The following is a 24,127-nucleotide window of genomic DNA, read 5'->3' as shown; positions in this document are numbered from 1 at the left end:
TTTCATGAAAGGGAGACGTAAAAATGAGTATTAGCAGCATATTGATGAAACTGCAAACCAATCTGTCACAACCTCCTTTGCAGTCTCACATGAAAGACACAGTTGGCAGGAATCTAAAACATTCCATGGGAAAGCTTCTGGAAGAGGATATAGAACTGCTTCAAATAACTCCGTTGTCTGGGAGAGAATAAAAAGGGAATAATTAAAGCATGGATCTGCCAAACACTAAGATAACGTGGAGACCTGGCAATTATCTCCCATGGCCAGTGAAACCAAACACACTCATGTTTCTCATCTCCCATTAGCAATACAATACTATTAAGGAATAAACCCTGTGTGATTTCTGCATGTTTGGAGGAAGCAGATGAAATGTGTTTGAGAACTTTAAAATGATCAAACTTTTTTACCTTCACAGAGGTAAATACTCTGTATTACCACAGCACAATACTCTATAATATACAGAATCAAAAGCATCTGTCTCTTACTGCCAGTCAGGATGCGCTCTTGGCTCTTATTAAACTTGGCATCCACTGTGATTATGAAGATCATTTCATCAGAACTTTGCACTTCTCCTTGCTGAACTTCTGAAATTCCTCCTGGCCCCAGCCTCAAGTTTCCCAAGATACTTCTGGACTCAATCTCTACCACATTTACTCAACACTCAGCATCATCCAGAAATTTGCTGAGGACACATTCTGTTTCACCATCTGGATCTTTGATATATTGGATATCAGCCTCGGAACCATCAAAGAATCAGCCATTTCTGCCAAGACAAACAGGTCAGTCAAGCTTGAGCTGAGGTCGATAACTCCACACTGACTGTGCTCAACTATATTCTTCTCTTTCACGTGTTTGGAAAGGCTCTACAATCTTTTCAGAAACTCAAATGAGGCTGAGCAGCCTGTGGAACCCCCAAATCTGCCTCCTTATCTTTCCTTTAGATAAAATATTAACGTCTTTTTTTGGTTTTTTTTTTTTTTTACTCATCAGGAACCTTCATGAGTCACCAGTCTCAAATCTTTTGTCCCTTCGATATGAAAAACACCCTGTCCTTCATCAGACTTCAAAAAAGAAATTCCATCACTTCAAAAATCACACCTGGATGCCATCCATGGAATGCTACTCAACAATAAAGTAATTCTTTCCTTCAGAGTTCTCCTCTCTATCAAGACAATTTCTCATGCTCTCTAGCATAATCTTTACAAATTTTGGGGGGTTTACCATTTCTTCATACACATTTTTTTGTCCAAGCAAATTAACCTAACATAATAATATTCCTATCTCATTTTTAAAAAACTCAGCAGTCCAGATATTAAAACCTCATAGACCCTTCACTTCGCAGTACCCTCTTATACTTTTATTCCAAGCACTTTTGGAACATGGGCAGTTTTAATCACCATCACCTTCACTGTAATACACAATACAGCTTTGATAGCATTATAGCATTAGAAGCAGTAAATCTCAACATGCTTCAATGTATACATCATGTATAAACTCTTCTCCTGCCAATCAGTTACTCTGATATTCCATAGAAAGAGAATCCCTATTAATCACCGGCCTGACATTTTTCCTGCTTCTTCTTTCTCCCTATGAAGGCAAGTGCAAAACCAGGACATAAGGTTCTTATTTGCTCTCTTGATTTTTACATAACACCTTGTCCAACACCTGAGGCTCTTGTACATTATCACAGAATCACAAAACGGTTTGGGTTGGAAAGGACATTAAAGACCATCTCATTCCAACCTCCCACTACACACAAATTCTAAGCAGTGCATGTTTGCTCTACCAGCTACATAAAAAAAAATTCTCATTACTTCATCATTTCTGAAAGTTTAATTGAAAACTGTGCATACAGTAAAATTAAGTAACCAGCCAGTGCATTCTCTTTTTTTAAAAAAATTAACTGTTTAGCAAATTCATTAGATTTGACAAAACCTGCTTAACAGAACAGCAAAAACCATGAAAAATCTTAAAAATGAAATTTCCTCAAACCAAACAAACTTGGTTTTTATATTTTAGATACATCAGTAAGATCCCTTCTGATATCCCAGATGACTTGTGAACATTATTTTTGTAACAGAGTCTTTTGGCCACATGGAGCCCTGCTGCTGTGTCTTAATACAGAGCTTTTCTTCCTGGAACAAACCAGCTGTTCCCATAGCTCTGCATCCTACCCCAGACAGCAGTGCCTGTTTAAGGAGGAATATGACAAGCAAGGCACAAAATGATCATCACTCTCATTCATTCTCAGCATCCAGCAATAAGTTGTCAGCTCAGACACTGCATTTGGATTATTCAGGCAACAGGCCTCCTAGCAAATCCAGTTTTCCATTTCTCTTGCCCCGTGTTGAACCTGTCTGTTCTTCTGCCCTTCCCAACATTCAGCAGCAATGAATTCTACAATTTACATTATGAAAATCAACTTCCTTTTGATTACTTTAGAGCTTCACCACAGCTGAAGAAATCTGTAATACTGGTGGTGTCTTCTTCAAAGCATTAATCTTACTACGAATCTTCCTACAGAAACAAAGCTAATTTTAGTTTCCATTTTCCAGGCAGGTGTGATGTGTAATTCATGTCCAACATCTAGCAGAAAACTGGTATGTTCAATGACAATGATGATGTACTAAAAAAATATTGATCTTTTTATAATTACAGTCATTGTATAAAAGTCAATATAGGGGTTTGTTTTTTCATCTGTACATAATGAATTTAAAGGCAAAGAAAAATCTACCTCTGCTGTCTGTGATTCACAGTAGCCCTTTCCCAAACTCCACAGAAGCAACAGAGTAAAACCAGACTAGGTCACCTCTTCCCCAGCACAGGGATGGCAACAGATCATCCTAAACCCTGTGCCAACATTTGTTAAAGCCTTTTACTGCCACTCATGGCCCCACAGCCCAATTCCCTGCAAACCTAAGAGTAAAAGCAGAACAAAAATAAACTAAAAATCTCCAAAGCCCTGGCAGCTCCTCTGCCAACAGATCCATGCTCTCTTCTCCGGTGTCTTTTCTAGGCACAGTGCAGTGCTGCAGGTACCAAACAGGGCAGGCACTAAAACAGAGTCCATTCAAATGTGGGACCTGATGTCCTCACTCAGGCACATTTTCAGCCTCCTCAGTGCTCAGACAAAGCAAACAAAGCAGCCAAATCCCAGGCTCTGCATTATCGCTTGGCAAATATTTACCCAAAAGAGTCACAGAATCATAGAACTCTTCCAGGGATGGGGAGTCAGACTAAGAAAGCTGCAGGACTTTGGATGACATGGAATTTGGGCCCAAATGAAGGAGTATCCAAAGCTTCTACACGATACCCAGCCTCAGACAAGCCACAGTGCCTGTGGTGCCAGGCAGGGATCTACAGCCATGGCTGGAGGCTCCCAAATCCAAGAGCACCTCCTGAACCCACCCTTGGAGCACAACACACAAATGTAAAGCCACGTGACACTCTTCATATCAAATTTCACCTCAGCACAGATGAATCATTAATTTAGTAAAATTCTGTATTTCTTAGAAGGCCAGACACCAACCTCATCAGCAAAGTGAGTTTTTACAGTCCCAAACCCATGTCACACACCCTCATGCTGTACTCAGTGCCTATCCATCAGCCATCTGACACAAAATAAAGCCCACTGCAGTCAAACTGCTTACATCAACAATAACCACCAGTAAAATGCAGTAAAAAAACCCCCTCATTCCGTTTCTTTCACACCCAGGCTTCAGAATACGTCATACTAAAGAAGTTATTGTATTTTCTTAAGTAAGTAAACGCACTGATTTTAATTTTCATGTGCTTTTCTGCACATATTATTTTTCTGGTTACCATGTCTGGCTTTGTTCTTTGTTGCAGTGTAAAAACGTGCTGGTATATTAAAATGTTACTAAGTGTGTACAGATGTATAGCTTCTATTTGAGCAGCTCGGGGACTGGTAACCATGGCACTGCTTCCAAGAATAGAATTATCATCTGTAACAGCACTCATGCTGTGCCAGTTGACAGAATGGTTATAAATATATCTATTAGCAGCCTGAGCTGAATCTTTAAACAGCACTATAGGGACAGCAGTTGGCTAAAAATAGCTTGACAATATTGCATTTGAACACTTGTCCTCAGAAACACTTTGTCACATCCACGGAGCGAATTTCAATTTTTTTTTTCCCCCTGCATGAAGCTGAAAATGAACTTCTGTGGCACACAGGAGACAGACAGTGTGACATTTTTTGACCTCCCTCCTCCCTAGAATGCTACAAATAAAAGCACAACAGCAACAATCTTGAAAAGGCTGCTATAAAACATGATGTGATGCCTAGAATTCAAAGTACATGAGGCAAGGGCCGAATCAAATATCATTTTACAAGGAGGAAAAAAAAATAACACATGGCAATAAAGGGCACACAAATAATCTGTCTGAGCTGCTGGAGCTCAGCTTTGTCCTAATACACTTCCATAGAACTGGAACAGGGAAATGATGGTTACAAAGTTGTTACTAACAACTGCATAAGCCACCATTCAGATGAATAAAGGAAAACTGTCTCAAGAAAGATTTCCAAATTCAGAAATCATGAATTCAGACATACATTCTCTTTTTTGTTTGCTACTTTTAGTATTTTCATGATCTTTGTGATCACAGTTGATACCAGCACAGTAATAACACTGTGGCCAGTTCAGTCAGCTGATTAAAAACAAACAAGCATCCTTTATTAATCAGGGAAGTGTTTACATCTTTTTAAATTATCAAATGAAAATACAAACTGCTAATTGCCTAATAAGTAACTGTACACTGGAAAATGCGGCTCATCAAAAAAACAACCAAAAAAAAAGGTACGAATGATGAATGTCTCCACAAAGAAGGATGTGCTCCCAGAGTAAATCATGTCATATAGCAAAAAATATTTAGCTGAGAAGAAATCTCTGGAGGTTCTCTGATCAGCCCTTTGCTCGACATGGGGCTCAGTTATAGCAAGTTGTTTCATCAAGTCTAATTCTGAAAATGCAGATTTTGCAACATCTCTGAGCAGCCATTTTGTATCTCAGTGCCCTCCCTGTAAACAACAATCTTCCCAAAATCTGACTGCAGCTTCTTATCTTCCAGCTTGTGCCTACTGCTTGTCATTTGGGTGGTGCCCAGTGACAGACAGTGGAAATGGGCACACACTGACCACAGGAGGTTCCCTCAGAACATGAGGAAACATCCCTGAATTCTCAGCCTGTTTCCAGCACAAATCCAAAGCACAGCCCCAGAGCAGCCACTCTGCAGAACATCAACTCCCCTGCAGCCCAAAGCAGCCCAGGGTGACTGAGCACTGCAACAGGCTGCCCAGAGAGGCTGTGGATTCTCCCACCTTTAACAGACTCAAAAGTCAGCTGGACACAACTGACTTCAGGTGGCTTGAGCAGGACTGGAAAAGATACCCTCCAGTTGTGTCTTCCAGTCTCAGCCATTCTGATGCACACTTGGATGTGCACTTCCAAATGCAAGGGAAAACAAGCCTCTAGGAAAGAAAATTTATCTCCCAGCCAAAATTAAATACAGCTCTTAGAGTAGGTTTATATTACACCTTCCAGCTTTCTTGAGGATTATTTAAGGATGAACTACAATTTAAATAGAACAAGTTCTATCTGTTGTATCCTTCTTAAAGCCTTATTTTTGGTAAGATAATGTAATCTGCCATATAAAACTTAAATACTGAAAAAGTAAACTCTACTGTAGTATGAGACCTGAATATTCAGGTGAGAAAATTAAGCTCTTGGGATAATTAGAATTGCTGTTTTCATAGGGCATATGGATCAACTCGGTCATGGCAGTGAACTTGGGCTGCAAGGCAAAAAGAATTAACACTTCTACACAAATTTGTCCTTTACCAACTACACATCACTTCTTTCTTTCAAGTTTAAACATTTCCAATCTTTTTTCTAGCTGTACCACAGGGGAATTAGAGCACACATTACAACCCTGAACTTCTGAAAAATTTATATAAATACTGACAGTACTACTCCCCATCTCCCTACGATTTTTGCATATCTGCCAAGCAATATGAAAGATTTTTACTCAACCAGTCAAAGTGTGATGCTGAGGACTAGAGGAAAGTGATGTCCGATCTGGTCAGACAGTTCTTCAAACAGAAAAATTCATGATAAAACAAGCCTTTAGAATGAGCCATAGCTTCACTGACAGAATTCTTTTAAAACATCTGATTTTCACAAATAAAACAAAAATTACATGAAACCTCTGTGCAAAAGAAATTAATTTTTGTTCCACTTAACTTCAATGTCTACTACAAAAGTGATGTTATTTGAAGGGTGTAAAAGCTTTCCTAAGAGTTCCAGTTCAACTTGTGCCACAAATTTAAACTGAATAATATGACTATTACTTTATGACTCTGTTCTGGTATAAATCTTTGGTCAAGTAGCATCTGACTCTGATCAGAATGACTTTTTCTCCTCAAGCAATTTGTTGCATGTATTCCCTTAGAAGTAAAAGCAGAATATCAAAAGTTGCCTGAATTTATTATAAATTAATCAGATAGTCTAAAATTAATCATTAGCAAGCATCAGTTGGCTGGATCCATTCACATAAATAGTCTTGATTGGATAAAGCAGCAGTTCCTAAGCACAAGCTACTGAAGCCAAGGTACATTTAAAGTTCAACACAGATAGGAAAACAGAAATAATAACAAAAAAAAAAAAAATAAAAAAAAAAATAAAAAAACACCACACCCACACCTATCATTGTTTGCTATAACAACTTCAGAGACAACATCTATTCCAAGATGTAGCTGCCTATATTTATGGGTGCCGTGTTTAAATCTCAGTCACAGTGCCATCTGGTGACTATTTATACACTTATACATTTTAAATAGATGGGTTGTTTTAAGCTCACACAACCATCTCATGTCATCCATTAACCTCCTCCTAAGTTTATCTAAAGGTAAGGATAAGGAACAATTCTCTAGGAACTGGAATGGTTCAAGATTTCCAGTTTGCATGTTCTTCTTGCAACCTTAGAAGTGCTCCAGGAACACAACAGACTAACCACTAAGGCATATGAATATTGCTATAAAATAATAGTTTCTATTGGTGGAAATTAAGATTGTAAGAATGAGATAAATGGAAGGGTTAAGAATGAGATAAATGGAAGGGTTAAGAATGAGATAAATGCTTTTGGTTAGCTTTTCCCTGGAATTTGGCCTCCAAAAAGCAGCTATGCAAGGACAAGCAGTGCTAACTGTTTTTCAAATTCTGCTGCTAAAATTACTGCAGCTTTCATTGAAAAAGTGGTGGCAGATAAATATAGTGAAGATAAATTGCAGTATCAAGTATAAAGTTTATTGATCAGTTTACTGCGTTCACATATGAAAAACTCCAAAAGAATTCCCAGTCTCGTTATATATTTTATCTTTTAACAATTCATAGAAGTTATGAGCCAAGTTCTGACACTTTGATGAAGGCAGTAGCATGGGAGAAAGATTTCTTATGTTGGTGTTGACTTTTATTTTTCCCCCTTCCCCAAACTCACAACAAATATTCCCATCATTATTCACCCTCCACCCCTTCACATAACAGAGTGAGTGACAAGACTGTAATACATTGTATATCTATAAAAGAGGAGCAACAAGGGAAATACCATATTATTCCAGGCAACATTTTTCCTTAAGCCAGACATGCTTTAAGAACAATACCTGATTGGAGATTAAGGTAGTACAAAAAATTCCCCAAATGAGGCATTGGAACTAGATGATCGTTAAGGTCCCTTCCAACCCAAACCATTCAATAATTTTATTCAGCCAAAACCTGTTACACTAAGAAAAAGGTAGCTATTGTACACAAATTATAAGTAGACTTATATCTCTCCTTCCTTCTTAAATAAAAAGATTCCATGTAATACTACATTTATTTAAGTTTTTCAACAGGTGTAATCAACTTCATAGGAAACAAATGTGCATATTTGATCAGTTAGACAATTAATTCATATTGCTGTTACTAATGATCACTAATACTACCTCAACTTCCAGTCCAATATCTCTTCTGTTATTAAATATATTCACAAAGAATCACATGTAGAGAACATGAAATATTACTTCAGCTGCTACCATTTTTCTTCAAAGCAGTAACAAAACACTTAACTATTCCATAAGCAAAACAGCTGACAAGCTCAGAGAGAACAACTATTTCCTATTTTCTTGTGGAAGGCACTGTTACACTCCATTTAGGGAAGAACTTTCAGCAGGTCTGCTATTCACTGCATAAAATGGGAAAGGCTGTTGCCAAAACCCAAAATCCACTGCATTTAGAAGTTTCACTGGAAGAAACTGCTCTGATTCCACACTCATTAAAGTAGAATTATTCTGAACATACTACACAGGTCAACAATTTCTGGTTTTCTTTCCATAAATCATACTATTAATAATTTAGCCATTATTCACTGTTTTCTAGAAAGCAGTTCACCCCCAAAGGTATCAGTTTTGGTTTTCAAGAGTAAACACAACCAACTCCTGACAACAATAAGTATACACAACTATTTGATAAATTGTGGGGGAAAAAGACCCAATCTTTCCCAAGGAATAGTAACTGAATTCCTCTATTCTCTTCCATTAAGATTCCAGAGTGCCACAGAATCATTTCCTATTCCGTTGATGAATATTCATTAGAGAAGAGACTGGAACTCATGTCCACTTCCCTCACGTACTCACCACTTAAAACAAATCCAGGCTGGACAGTCCTGGAACACCACAGTGCCCTGGGAGGAAAGGGCCAGAATTTGTATTTCTGGTGCATCATATTGAGCTCACAAGGCCTCAGGACTGAGGTTTGTGCAGTTTGCTCTGACTGACCTGGCTGCAACTTTATTTTACGAGCTATAACTGCCACAAAAATTCGTCCAGCTGATCAGGATACTATGTCCAATTTGTTTTACTTGTACAATCACAGTTTTACACACAGAGTTGTAAGACACAATCTATGGAGAATAAGACATTTATGAATACAATAATGATGTGGTGTAAAGAAACACAGGCCTTGCCTGATGAGACACCCTTTGAGAGGTGGTTGCAGCAGAGCTGTACAGCCCTGGCATGATTAGAGATAGGACACACTGGACACTGGAAACCCCAAAGGCTGGAAATCACTGACCAACAGGCAGACAAAGAAATGCAGCTGGACAAAAACCCTATTTGGGGCTAACAAAGAGAACAAATAACATCAAAAAGATGCCAATTTTGGATGTAACATGGAACTGCAGGCCAATGGAGAGAAAGCAAGGTGTAAAAACACATTAGAAAGTGTATCCTAGAAAAGAAACCTCCTATGGCATATTCCTCCCCATGAAGGCCACCCATAGCTGACACTTCACCAGCACTGGGAAGAGACCAACCTCAGAGCACTTCTTCCTAGTGCTAAGAATTCAGTCTGTAATAATTCCAATTGTATCATTATTCCTCCTGTAAAGATTAGGTCTGGACTAATAATGATTAAAAGGTTAAGATTTCAGCTGTACTAATACTAAATTCCTGGCTTAGCCATGTAAGGTGTACTTTCTCTTTGCCTGTGAAACAATAAAGGATGGCACTAAATGACTTCCAGAGGTGCCTTCCAACCTCAACCATTCTGTGAGACTGATTCAGTCAATATGACTCTAATGCAACTACTAATTTTCCTTAATGAATCAGAACCTGAAAGTTCAAACAGTTCTGTACTTGTACTCATGTTTTCCACCCTGATAGTGATGACTATGATGTAGAATATAACTGGCATCATATATTCTCGAGACCTTTTCATGTACTGGTGAAAAATGCCACAGGAATGCTGCAGATCACTCAAGAGAAACACAAAAATGATATAACACAAGAACACACTGATTCTGAAAAATATCTTTCCATTTTTTCCTATTCAGCACTTTGACCTTGAAGTTCTTAGATGAAAAATGGCATGGAGTAACTCACACTAGTATGGAAAAGTAGTCTCCTAAGAGAGTGTACTGCCCTCAATTGGGCTAAGGTCTTGAAAAGGAGACCTTTGATCCAAAATGACTGTGTTAAACTGTGTTAAAATGACAGTGGTAAGGTCTTCTGCTGTACTCAGAAATATTTCTGTCAAGACAGAACAGTTATCAGAAGTCAACCCTTAAAGTCCGCTTTTATAATAAGGGGAAAATCTACTCAAAATCCCTTTCCTGCTTGATTCAAGCTGAACCACTCCCAGCAACTGCCCCTACTACCAGCCTACCCATGGTAGCCTGTTGTAACAAGAAATTCCCTCTTGACAAGGTAGAGTTACTAAACTTCATTCAAACTGCCACATCCCAATCCCTGCGTGCCATGTCAGCTTTCATAATCAGAACATTCAGCACAAAACCTGAGGGTGAAAATTCAGTTCACAGAACTCTTACAGGGTGAGGATTCATCAAGCTTCTCAGGAGAAAGTGAGAAGAACCTTTCTACAACAATATATAACTACACATATAACTTCATGCCATCTCTTACTCAGTGGAAATAAAATAGCCCCACATTCATTAAACAAATAACCGTGGGTGCTTTTAATTCCCTTTCAAGTTAAAACCAGTCAATAGGGACACTGGAGACCCAGTCAGGCAGCAACTGAAAGAGATTTCTGAAAGTAAACACACTCAAATGCTTGACTTCAGCTTTCACCTAAATAAGCATCTTCAAAAGTAGCACATTTTCAAGCATGTGTTAAACAAAAACAGCAGCAGTCAACTTTCCATTTTAAATGAACAAATTTGTAAACTTGTTTAGAAAGAAGTAAATTAAGAACTGACAAAAATGACAGCTGAAAGTAGTAGAACAATCACGGTGTTTTTTTCCTAAATATAAATCAAGTGAGACAGAAATATCTTCAGTTTCATTTATAAAAGCAAGTTATATTTTTTCTTTTTTAAAATGTACCTACTTCTATACAATTTTAACTGGCATTAATCAGTTTTAAATTGTTTTTCATAATGCTGAATTTATAGTTCTCTTTTTTTAATCTACCTACTAGTATACAATCTTAACTGGCATTAATCAGCTTAAATTGTGTTTCATAATGCTGAATGAATTAACTTTACCTTGCAGTTTCCAAGTCGTTTGTAGCTTCTGTGGCTCAGGACCTCAACCTTAGACTAGAACACTAAAAGCACTGATATGTGTATGTAATGAAAGTAGTAGAGTTTTCCAGGGAATATGCCACAGAATTACATGACAAAAAGGAAAGGACACAGCAAGAGAATATGAAGGCCTCATTAACCACCAACCTCAGATTACTAACCACATAGCCTTCACTAATATCCCTCAAAAATAAGCAGCTCCAAACATCTCTGCTCCACACCTAAACATTTGTACTCACTCAACTCCACCTCCTGTGTGCTCACAAAGCCTCACTTGCTTTGGGGTTTTCTTCCTGTAGACTCTGTTGTTTCATTTTTATATGATCAATCTTACAAACATTCAAATCACTAAGGGGAATCACTGAGGCAAGTGTAGACTCCTTGGGCTTACAGGCTTATCTGGGTACTAAATAAATTGAGCCATTTCACTTCTCTTCTATAATGGAATCTAAGAAAAATAATCTTCCTGAACACTTTTCTGTATTATGTAGTCTGACTATACCCAAATTGGTTTGGTGCATTATTTTCTTCGGGTCTTTTGATGTCTTAAAAGTGTAGAAACTCATAAAGGCCTCATCGGACTTTTCCATTACCATTATTCAACACCCAATAGATCAAGTATTTTCAACAGAAACACAGACATGTCTGCTAAAGAACATCTCTGTTCTCTGATATTTCTGGAGTTTTCCCCCCCATTTTGTGTTCAAACCTCCTGTACTCCCAGGCACACACAAGCCATTTTATTTAAAATACATACTCCTGTATGTGGTACAAAAAAATAAACCAGAATATGAACAGAATTTCAACAGAATATGAAATTGTCCAGATGAATCATTTGCATGTATTTATGACCTAAGTTTGCCATTCACAAAACTATCCACCTTGGGATATTACATTAATAGTAGGGATTCGTGTTTAGATCAGTTCTAAATTCCTTCCTTGCAATATTAAATCATATTAGGAATTCCTGCTTAGATTACACTTCAATTTCTTAACTTAAATAAGATAAAGTGCAATTCCATGTAGGCAGCAAATCTTTCCAATTTCCAACAGTCATTTTTCTAGTCCTCTCTTCAAAATCTATCACGAGTTGGTGGTAGGGCAGGTAATCTCCAGGTTACAAATCACAGGGAATTTAGGTATCCTTTAAAATTTTGGGTTTTTAAATAGCATGAACTCTCAGTCATGGATACCCTGCAGCCCAACAAATGAGTTAATTTACACATGTATTCTCTAGCTGTCATTAATTATTTTTGGACTTGAACTCAACTTTATCTTAAACTGTTTATTAATGGAAAATAAAAATCTATTTAAAATAAAGTTCTTTATGAGGAAAAGTGGGGAAATTTGTTCTGGTAGCATATTAAAAGGCTTGACTTTCAATAAGATTTCTTTAAAAGAAAGTTCAGATTACAGTCAAAGAAAAAAAAAAGGATGAAAAAGGAAAAAAAAAACCACCAGAAGTTTCTGGGATGCTGTGATAATGTAAGCTGAATTCTATCCAACTAGCACACAAGTTTTGGTAGGACATAAGGATTAACACATTTAACACTTGCCAAGGCTGCCACAACACTGAAATGTCCTCTTGAAATAATTTCAGAGCAGGTGCACCCCTCCATTTCCAAGAGCGAGCGCTGACACACGTCAGCTCCAACAAGATGCTCTCAGAAGGCCGGAGACACAGACGGGCCCAGGTGCCCATGGGGGCAGGGACACTGCTGACACTTCAACAGGACATTGGTGTCACAGCAGTGACACCCAACTATACAAGTTTCAGAGCCATAACCTCTTCTTCCAAGTTCCTGAGTGAAACAGTAAAGGAAAGGTGAAAACCTACCCAGAAGTAATCGAGGAAAAAGATGCAATCAAGGGGGGGGATGTTGACAATTCACTTCTGTTTATTTGCAGCTAAATAATTTTGTTTATATTACTGCTTAAAACCTCTAGCTGCAGAGAAATCTTAATTCTTTCCAGGAGGTCATAGATTTGTTTTCACTCTGTGCCCTGAATATTTATTAAAGATGTAAGGTAGCAATTTGCAGTAGATTATATGATCATAAACTGACAGTATCTTGAGGAAGTGGCACTGGCAGGCAATTAGGGAAATTCCTGAGAAAGGGAGGGAAAAAAAAGAAAGGAAAAAAGAACCCAGTAGCAATCACAATTGTTTTAAAGACCTTGAGCATTGTCACAGGATATAAAGGAAAAGGCAATCAGAAATCCTCAGATTGCAGTGTTTTTCCTGTTTATTTTCTTTGCAGCCATAGTTATTCACGCTGATTGCTCCCGAGCTCACCTGACTAAAGCAGGGATAAGCACCCAGCAAAAGAGGACCTGAACTGAATACAGAGAGCAGATGAGAAGCATCATCCTGACACTGTTAGCTCATGATACAGAGGCATCCTTGCCTCACCCTAGATAAAGCATTACTCAAATTAGAAACTGTGGAGTCAAATATGGAGCAAAATGTAAGCTATAACCAAATTTGTATGACAACAACCAGGAAAGCCTTTCTTAGTCTTCCTGTCGTATCAGTTCTGGTCCCTGTTTCTCTTACTGGGAAAAAAAAGTATTATAGAAATATGGAATATATTATACAGCAGACATACAGATAGCCCTCATCTCTTCACCTTAAAATTCATTTAACAGTAGACTTCACTCAATCCATATTCCTTTCAATTCAGAATTCCCTAGGAAAATCTCAGCTCAGAACCCAGTGCTTTTCATGTCCAGTATTGAAAACACACATTTGATATTCTCCACCACTCCAGGCAGCCACTCCAGATCCAAACCTACTCCCCAAGTATAAACACAGCAGAGAAACCTGCAGAGAATCTGAACCTGTAGTGTCTATTTTTCATTTAATTGCTTTCAAATCAAACAGAGCCCGAACAAAATCCACAGACAAACCTGCAAGGAAATGCATTTCCACTACACAGAGGATAATATGGAAAACAGTTTCAAATCTGCTGCTATTCTTTAAGATCTTCCAAATTCATAAAGCAGCAATAAAATATAAACCAGCAAGCTGGTCACGCAGAGAGGGAAGTATGAAAAATTGCAGTTTATGCTGTGTGATGAGCTAAAATTCAAGGCTTATTTAAGGGTTGGAAAAATAAAAGACTCACCATAACTCCAAACAGTAAATGTAAATGTAAAGGAATAAATTTTTAAAACATAGGAACTAAATGATCAAAATAATCTGTACCTTCCTTCAAAGGGCGGATACAGGAAAGGGGGAAAAAAAGGGGAAAAGAAAAGATTTTAGAGAAGCTGTGAAATTGTGTTGCAATGTAGCTACACACTGCTCCAGAGCCAATCCATCACATTTGTTCAGGTTAGTCCAAGGCCAACACTTCAGCCTGGCTGACAAAGTCTTAATGAAGTGTTTAGCTGTGCTGGAGACTTTAACCATTTAAATGCAAGGACAAGTAGCTCCTCAGTTTGCTGCATTCTGAATTTTTCTTCTAAACTCCTTCAAAAAAAGCTTTTCTTGCCTCAGAGACCAAGTTTACAAAGGGCATTTTCCATTGTTTTCCGAACCTTCTAACATGAAGGATTTGGTTTCCAAAATCAAGTTCCACTTCTATAAAATCCAGGGAAAGCAAACTGAGCAGTGATCAAGCAGTTTCCTCTCTTTTCTGAGAAAGGCAGAAGAACTTTCTAACTCTCTTGAAGGCAATTAAACCTTCCTTCACCATGGAGACTGCAGTAAGTTTTTACTTTTTGGTTATTATTTGCAGGGATATGAGCCTGTAAAGAATCACAGAATCATCAAGGCTGGAAAAGACCTCCAAGATCATCAAGTCCAGCCCTTGACCAACCACCACCACACCCACTAAATCATATCATGAAATGCCACATCCAGCTGTTTTTTGAACAATCTGGTGACTCCACCACTTCCCTGGGCAGTCTGTTCCAATGCTCGACCACTCTTCCAGTGAAGAAGTTTTTCCTAATGTCCAGCCTGAACCTCCCCTCGTGCAACTTGACCCTGCACAGTGCAAGAGATAACAGGTCTTATTTTGCACATATTTATGTCATAATGTCTCATTTTCAAGTGGAAACAAGGTCCCCTGTATAGAGGATATAAAGATAGAATGTCCACATACTGTGTTACCTTCTCCATCGGGGACTTGTCACAAAGTGGCTCTCACAAAGGAGGTCAGGTGAGTAGAGCTGCCACTACACAATCACCTGAGGATCAGGTTGTTTTTCTTCCTCCACAGAAATCACAGTAAAAGTTATTATTCAGTGAATTCCAGGGTTATAACTGCTCAAATTTGGGGACAAGCCTTTTCTTTTCCTCAATTGACTTCTCTGAAGTTGGACAACAATCACTCTGAGGAACATCCGCTGAATTAAGTGGCACAGAACATGATAATAAAATTATTATTACTTTTATTAATTTTTCAGTTAAAAATCTAAAGATCACCCACCATTTCAACTCTGTTCCATCTTGACTGGGAGATCATAACCCACACTTGGATACCAGGTACAAAGAACAGCGACAATTCAATCAAACCATTTTACTTCTTTTGTGGCTGAAAAATTGCCTGGGTGAAGTTATGCACTACAGTGGCATGACAGCACCACCACAAAGGAAACCCAAAAGGTCGGTTTCAAAACTGAAACATTAAAAAAAATGTTCATTATAATTCGTAAAACTTTAAAACTTTACGGAGACACAGCCTGAATAGCAAAACCAGCACTTCGGGGCCAATCATCACTGAGCTGTGTGATAGTGCCAGAAAGGGAGCATCCTCCTTCCTTTGGAATTTGACATCTCTGTCCCACACAAAAGTTCAGAATAAAACTCTAAAAAAATAATTGGTCCCACATTTCTCACTTACAATAAGTAGAGAGAAAAGATACCTAGGGCAGGAGGACCTTTACTTGCTTCAAAGCCCAGTGGTGCAAATTGCAGGTGGACAAATCAGGGCTAATGGTAAAATGCACTTTTGAAAGGCACGGCTGTGCCACCATTAAAGGACCTGCTCTAAGGATGGAGAAAGTTTTCTGCCACTGAAATATTTTAATAAAATTGGATAACTTCCAAAAATGCATGTTTCAGCTCAGAGTTCTTGGCTTGCTGCTGGAACCTCAGGGGTAAACTTACTGGGATCAGATTAGATGGATCATCATTAGGAAGTTTTCCACCAAGCCGAGTGAAGAATGAGAATTCTATGAGTTTCTCTGATCTATTCTATGAGAATAGACCAGCAGCATCTGGATAACATTCTGTCTTTTTGTATTTCAACTCATTTGGTTTCCATTTGTAGCTATTTCCCCCCCACACCACCATTCCAGCCTATGGAGCACCTTTAGTATATATAAGTGTCTATAAGTCTATATAAGTGTCTATAAGTAGCTACCAAGCAATCAGATAAACTCAGGAAGAGGGTTTAGACTGACCACAGCACTGCACTGACCAAGCAAGAAGTAGAAAAACATATGAAGAAAACATGGAAGAATTAAAGCAAACAGACAATTGCCCACAGGCAACAACCACTGGGCAAAGGACAAAACCCAGAAAAGCCTTTTGGTAAAAGGCTCGAGGTGCTGGGCAGAGAAAAAACTCACGTTGAGTTTCCCCAGCAGCGAAAAATGTAGGATTTTAGACTATTTTTTCATGTTCCTAAAAACAGGATTACATCACCTGTTCTTCCCCCTCATCACAGTACAGAGCACTTGGTGGTTATAGTGAGAACATTCCTGACTGCCCATCTTGTGTGATCTTGGGCAAGTCATTGACTCTTTGTTCTGGACTGTCAGCTGCTGTATCAAATGGCAGCAATAGTAATAAAACTGTCTATTACTTGCATCTGCGTCGTGTCCAGCCAAAAATGAGTGGAGTTTGATGGAATTACTGAATCCTAATAAAGTCACTTGTACAGTACTTGAAATGTATTGCTCACTTTGCTGGTCATTTGATACAAAGATCTAACATAACTGAAAGTAAACTTAATAAAATTTAGACACAGTAGCTTAGCTACTGCCATGAAGCAATCTAGAAGCTTCTTTGCTCCCAAGAATCACTTTATTAAAAAAAAATTTTAATTGCTTCCTGCCATTTGTCTTTTTCTCTTCGCACACCCATTTCAGCTAAACCAATAATATGTTTTAAGAGTCTCAGGTCTAAAATTAGCAAGTCATTCTGAGTTCTCCACTCTTACCCATCTAATTGCAGAGTATGATGTATTATCATCACTGTGCTTAATGGCTACAGACAGTTGAAGCACATCCAAGTCACTTAACAGCAATATTTATACAAATACATCATCAAACTCCAGATCTCCAAGTCAAGTGGCACAGAAAATATTCCAGGCACAAACAACATTTACCAGTGCAAAGGATCAATTTCCCCCATGTAATATTCATAGCACTTTTTATCTTCTACTACCAGAGAACATGATTTTTATTCCATTTAAACACAGCAACATTAGGGATTTAATTTACTATAAGATTACACCTACGGAAAATCAGGTCTAAATGAATCATAAAGAAAAATCTGGGAAATTACACTCTATTTGATCAACAGCCCCAAATTCTTGCATTTTCCTGTCTTTATATAAGAATTTTTTTCATGAATTCCTCTCCCACATCATCAGTCACTGCAATATACAGCAAGATCAGCAGTTTAATGACATTCCCTAGAAATCAATTGCATAAAATGGCCCAAAAATATGAATAGATTTCATGTAACACAATATTAAAACCTTCATTTATATAAGTCTTGGGGTTTTTTCCTCTTTGTCATACAAGGATCTTCCTCTTTGCTACTTTTGACAATTTTAGATAATTTTCATTTCTTGAAAATTTAAGTATTTTAAACTCAATTTTGTCCTACTCAGCCTAATAAAGAGTCAGCCTCTAACACTGATCAAAGATGAATTTAGCATATCATTCGCAGTACTAAACCAAGAATAAAGCCTCCATTGCAGCTTGGGATTTTATGCTTGTTTTCACTGATAGCAGTAGAAAGCCTTAAACGCGTCCATAAATAAACTGGAATTCTCTTAAGCAATCCCTCTGACAAACAATCTTACTAAAAAATTGCCAACTATGACATTTAAAACCTGGTTTATCCATAAATAGCAAATGTGGAGCTCGCTGGGACGATTATCCAGTCGTTTCCCTTGGTGAAACAAGTTGGAAAAGCAGATTCTGATGTGCCCTTTCAAAAATGCCTTGGCATGAATTACAGCCATCACATTCTGCACTTCCAATTCCTTCTGAGCAAAACCAGCACACTTGACCTACTCTTTTGAAGTCCTCACAGTAATAAATTACTAAACTTCATTCTCTTTCTCACACTCCTGGGTAAGGCAGCTACTAAAAATGCCACTTTACCTAAACAGAAGATTCACAGCCTTAAAATTATATTTTTTTTTAAATCGAGATGGTCTTTATCTCCTTTGGCCAGTTGCCCAAAAAACAGAGCAAACCTCCAAGCATGACTATGATCTGTCTCTAAGATGTAGAAAACATTTCAAGAAAAATGTTATTTGAGAAATTAAGAAACTGGACTTGCTTGAAGATTTATTTATTCTCAAGTTGAGAGGAAAAAATTATGGTACATAGTGTTTCTCTCAGCCTTCTGTAAATCTGTTCTTCATTATTTATCAATGTACTGAGTCTCTGCAGTTAAAAGACCACAGAAAATTATTAAATTGATAACATTTACAGATTTCAAAAAAGTTCCATCAAACATTTGGCATGAAAATATTATCATATGCAGCATGTGCAATATCTAAGCAAAAATGGAACACAAGATTGAAGCCAACTTCAGCAGCAAATTTCTAGATCTTTCCATTTTGAACTTGACTGTTTCATAACGTAACAACTAAATTTTAATGAGCAGAACAATTGCTTCAAAGAGAGGAAAAAGAACCTAAATCACCCTTTCTTATTCACATCTTCCATTTATTCAAGGCGACCAGAAGTGTAAATGTGCTGATAGCAACAGCTATTAATTATCACTCATAATAAGTGAACACAACTAGGATGGAGCTACTGGTGGCAAACAGTGGTAATGAAATTAAAGCCTAACCAGCTGGGTTTGGATGTGAGGGAAGGTGGTAAGGATGCAATTCCTGTTATTACATTTAGGGAGTAACGGTCCATTTCCCGTGATTTGGAGAGCACAGCTCCTCCCTCACAAACTACTCTTCCGAGGAACAATCAATTTGATCCTAAATGCCTGTTCATGAACTGATATGGTTAAAGCCAATCACACCAGGATGACTTTTGGAGGGAGGCCATTTGTCATTGTTTCAGGGGAAGATTTATAACAGTGATACAACATCAATATTAGGATGTAAGTCCAAGGAAATGCAATGTATGTTCACATGTAAACTTACATTTCCGACCGAATCACTCAGAAGAATTATTTCCTCCAGGTAGCAGCTTTCCAGAGCTAGAACAAAGTAGTCTCCCTTGTTCTCAGGGGCAAAACAGTAAGGGAAGAGATACAATGAGCAGTATTTATTTATGTGATTTACCTACTGTGTTATCTACTGGGCTCTGAAGTTATAAACTAAGTTATGAGGAAAAGGGTGAAGAGATCTTAGTACAGAGTTAGAAAATAAAACCTACAAGGTGAAAAGAGAGGAAACGGAGGAAGAAAAGGCTGAATTCAGCAATGAAGGAAAGGCAAGCTGGAGAACTGCAGGTGGAAGGCCCTCAGCATTGCTAAGGCACCTGTGGAACCGCACAAGTTCAATCATGGGAGAGCAAAGTTTGTTCAAGCAAGTTCTTAGAATATTGATTGTATTACAGCACATTTAAAAGGATTAAGAGTTGAATATCTGCTAAAAGTGAAAATGCAGCCACAGATTTTACCAAATTTATGTGGAACAACTGACAAATGCAAAGCCACTGCACAGAATGTACAGATACTCAATTTGAGGGCCATTTTGGGGCACACTAAGTAGTAACAGAATTTGGAAAATATGAAAGAACAGTAGTTTCATAATGAAACAAAAAGCATGATTCCATCTATCCCTTGTATTCACAATTTTACTTTACAGAAAAGAATAACTCAAATCCATAAAATCATTCTTAATACACTTGCAGCTTTTCTCCAACTGTTTGGAGCAAGATATACATTGCATGGGAACTTTAATCTTAGACTGTGTAGTATTTTCTTCTCTGCATAGATCTTAAGATTTGAATAGAATTCTGTCTGGTACTGGAAGAGCAGCTGCCTTCCTCCCAGCCAATTCCACACTTCTGCTTAAGCTAAAACACTAGAAATTATCATCATGAGTCTGATAAAAATGAGCATGGTAAAATTCTATGTCTATCAATACTCAAGTGAAAGGGATGAAAATACTGCACAGATCTTTGTAAGGATGAATTCTGGAAGTACATTTGGCCCTAAAGTTCTATATCCAGAATTTTTACTATAATGGAAATCTAGATATCAAATGCTTGAAAGAATCTCTAGTTACAACTAGAAAGCAAGTCTCATCCACATTTGTAGGTAAATCACTCTGGAAGAATTCTTGTGTTGCAGAGTAAGATTTTCTGTGCTTAAGAGTAAATCAGATGTTTTAAATCTTGCCTAGAGCTTTTTTCAGAAACATAGTTGAGCTCAGCGCATCCAGAACCTGATATGACTGAACATGAGTGAGCCAAGAACTGGAAGAGATGCAGACCAAGTGCTGCACTATGAATAAAACAGGCAGTGCTGAAAGAAGAGGTTTATTAGCTGTAGCTTAGCACAATAATCAGTGTGCTACAGGGCTTCTGATTCAGACCTGGACAACACACTGTCATTTTAGGAACATGTACAATGAACCAGAGTCCACCTGCAGAGATGAAAAACCACTTTAAATTGGACATTCAGACCAAATCCAAAGTGTGAGCAGGGAGGCTGAGTACCAACAAAAGGCAGTTCATCATTGTGAACTAAGTCTAATGAGTAGAGCAGGTCTTCAGAGGCCTGATCAACCACACACCTAACTCTGGGTGCTGAAACATTCTCCATCTGGCAGAAGCAATCCTGAGGATTCCTGCAGCATCTCAGCTGCCAGAGGATCCACAACACGAGCAGAGTAAAGGTACACAGAGGAGAAAGAAGGAACTACAGCACCTGAAATAAAGAGTGGTCTTTGATCCACAGCCAGTGTGTGACCCACCCCCTCTGTCCTCTGCAACAGAGGAAACTGAACATGCAAGAACTTGCAAGAACAACGTTGAAGTATAATATATATCTATATATATATACACATATATTATATACAGAGGTATTCTGAATTTGTGACACACAGCATGTTACATCCTGAGAGCTCCAGGCTGCAGGGGACCTCTGTCTTCTGGAAGAGCACTGGGAGGAAATGGATCATCCCATACAATCCCATTCAGACAAATATCTCAGTTTCTAACTATTCTTAAAATTTCTTACAGAGCTGACTGGACTTTCACCACCCTGTTCTAAATGTTTGCTCCAACCCTCCCTCCTCTTCAAGTTCCCCCTCAGTAAGTCTTCACACAAGCCCATCTTTACTATTTCTCCATAGTTTAGCCTTCCCCTCCTTTTTTCTCCTCACTTTCTATATATCCAACTCCCTCCTACATCAGTATTAAGATTTTTTGCTTTCTTATCTTAATGTCATTATGGACATAACCACCTACTGCTGATCACACAAGTTCTGTTTATTGTGTTGATGTCAACTTTCATTTTTCTTGGTTCATCTTTAGACAAGAGAGATGAGGTGTGGCTTGTATAGGAGATTGTACCTGCTGCAACTACCCTTGATGAGCCATTTCTTTGGTTATAAGCAGGATATCATCACTGGTTTTCTGAGTGACAATGAAAAAAACTCCAGAGAAAAAATTGTTTCTGACAGACAGATAGTGAATCTATCAAAACCTTTTCTATCAATACTTGACAAAATTTTTAATGTCACATAAAATGGGAAAATGGGAAAAATAAAAAGTACTTCAAGTTATAAAATGCGTTGAATTGAAATTCAGATACTACAGTGATAATACTGAATGTAAAATATCAGACAAGATGAATTAATTGAATTTATTCAAATCCAAGGGGTAGTGGTATTTTTTTTCCCCCAGCTCTATAGAATCACTTTAGTAAAATATTTTCTTTGTGTTCTAAATTACAGTCCTCTCTAGAGCACAACAGAGTGTTTATTTCTTGATGGAACAATTCATAGAAGAGGAGAGGAAGAGGCTTGGTGAGAAATTCTGTGGAATACTCAATTATTTCTAGAACTCAAACACTTAAAGGACGGTAAGCAATGCTGAACCAGGCAGGAAGGAAAGTTAAAAGCATTTAGACCCAGACTACTCAAAAATTGCTGGCTTTCATCCAAATCCAGATCATAATCAAATTTTGCCAGACAGGTACCCACTGCCAAAAATCCATCTTTCTCTCGTTTTTGCAGAGCCACTCTATTTTTATAACCACTTTATCTCAAAGGAAACTGCAATTTTTGGCCAGAAAGGCAAGAAAAAAATATCTTGCTGACCTGACAAAGGCTGATGTGGCTCATGGCTCAATTTGAGCATGCTTCAGGAAATGTGAATGGCTTTCTGGTACTCTTATCACAAACACCAATTATAAAAATTAATATATATATTATTTTGATAAAAATCAGCTTTGGAAGTCAAAGAGCTTTGCTTGGGATTTTTCATCTTCTCTTTTACCATCTTGCAAGTTATTAGGGAAACAGAGACAGAGATATAAGACCTGACGTGTTTAATACTGAAGGAGAACTCAGGGCCACAAAATTCACAAGCACAGTACTGAATTCCAAAATAGGACAGTGTGGAAGTAGAACATCTCACCTGGGTTATATGCTTGTGCTTAAGATCTCATTCCTGGATTCACATTTAGCCAACCAAAAAGAAGGAATCTAAATTTCAGTTGTGCTCCATAGACTGAATGTCCACACTAACTTCAGCAGCATCCAGAATTATTTAAAAAAAAAAAATTAAAAAAAAATAAAAATTAAAAAAAAAATCCAGCTTCTTCTGTTTAAGGGATTAAACATAGAATAGACATCAGGTTTATGAGTAAAAGGAGTTTGAGCTTAAAGTATCAACAGTATAAAATTTATCCCCATTAACAGCATATTTTCATATAGAAGACCAGAGCCTGAGAACTGAACAGAAAAAAAATCCAGTTAAGGCCTGTATCTCATCTTAATACACTGCTGACTACATCAGAAAAGATACATTAAAGACAGTGTATTAAATTAAATTAGCTCTATATACTGTACTTTAACACTTCCTATCATTTACTGATAGTGCAGGAACAGAGCACTTTTATGAGAGTACTTAAACCTCCCCAGTTTCTGCAGCTGAATCTCCAGAATTACAGCTCACATTCAGTGTGCAGAGGAAAGTGCTCCTGAGCACAGAAGTTTCAAAGCAAATAAATAAGCCAGCCAGATCCATTATAAATTATAAACTAGCCCTGTCTGCCACACAACTGGTCAGTAATCGCTGCCTGTGTTTAACAGCTTAGACCAAGATTTTAAAAAAACCACAACATGCTTTCCAAGTTTTCTTCATCCAGATAAAAGACTTGTTCATTTCAGCTCTTGATTTGGTCATTTGTCCAGCTGGCGTTAAGCAGCATTTCTTAATCCCAGATTTGTTCCAAAGAAACCAGGGATATTACATTGAACTGAGATACCTTGATGAGCAATTCTGCTTTTCACTTTGTGGCAAAAAGAGACTACCAATGAATTACCATCACTGTGACTGTAAGGACCAAATTTCCATGGATCAGACTGACCTCTGAGCCTCAAGTCCATAATATGTGGAATGGAGTACAAGTGTGTTTCTTCCATCACTGAGAAAACCAGAGTACACCACATCATCTCAGTTTCCAGGTATGAAAACCAGTACAGAATTCCCCGGGTTAAAAATGACACAGTGTTTGCTGAGAGATGATGACATCTGTTTAAATTTCTCACTGCAGCTTTTGCATTAAGACATAGAATGGCTGAATATTTAAACACACTGCAGTGTTACTCAAAAAGTAACAGATTCA

The 24,127-nt window shown here is 37.9% G+C and overlaps 1 protein-coding gene across 6 annotated transcripts in view; it reads right to left on the bottom strand.

Annotated features, from left to right (window-relative positions):
- The window catches only part of TRAPPC9 (trafficking protein particle complex subunit 9), a 461,153-nt gene that overhangs the window by 348,998 nt on the left and 88,028 nt on the right, over positions 1-24,127 (bottom strand). The window lies entirely within an intron of this gene.

The sequence above is a fragment of the Pseudopipra pipra genome, chromosome 1, assembly GCF_036250125.1.
Source record: "Pseudopipra pipra isolate bDixPip1 chromosome 1, bDixPip1.hap1, whole genome shotgun sequence".
Taxonomy (NCBI): domain Eukaryota; kingdom Metazoa; phylum Chordata; class Aves; order Passeriformes; family Pipridae; genus Pseudopipra; species Pseudopipra pipra.
This window is presented reverse-complemented; position numbering and strand designations above follow the sequence as displayed.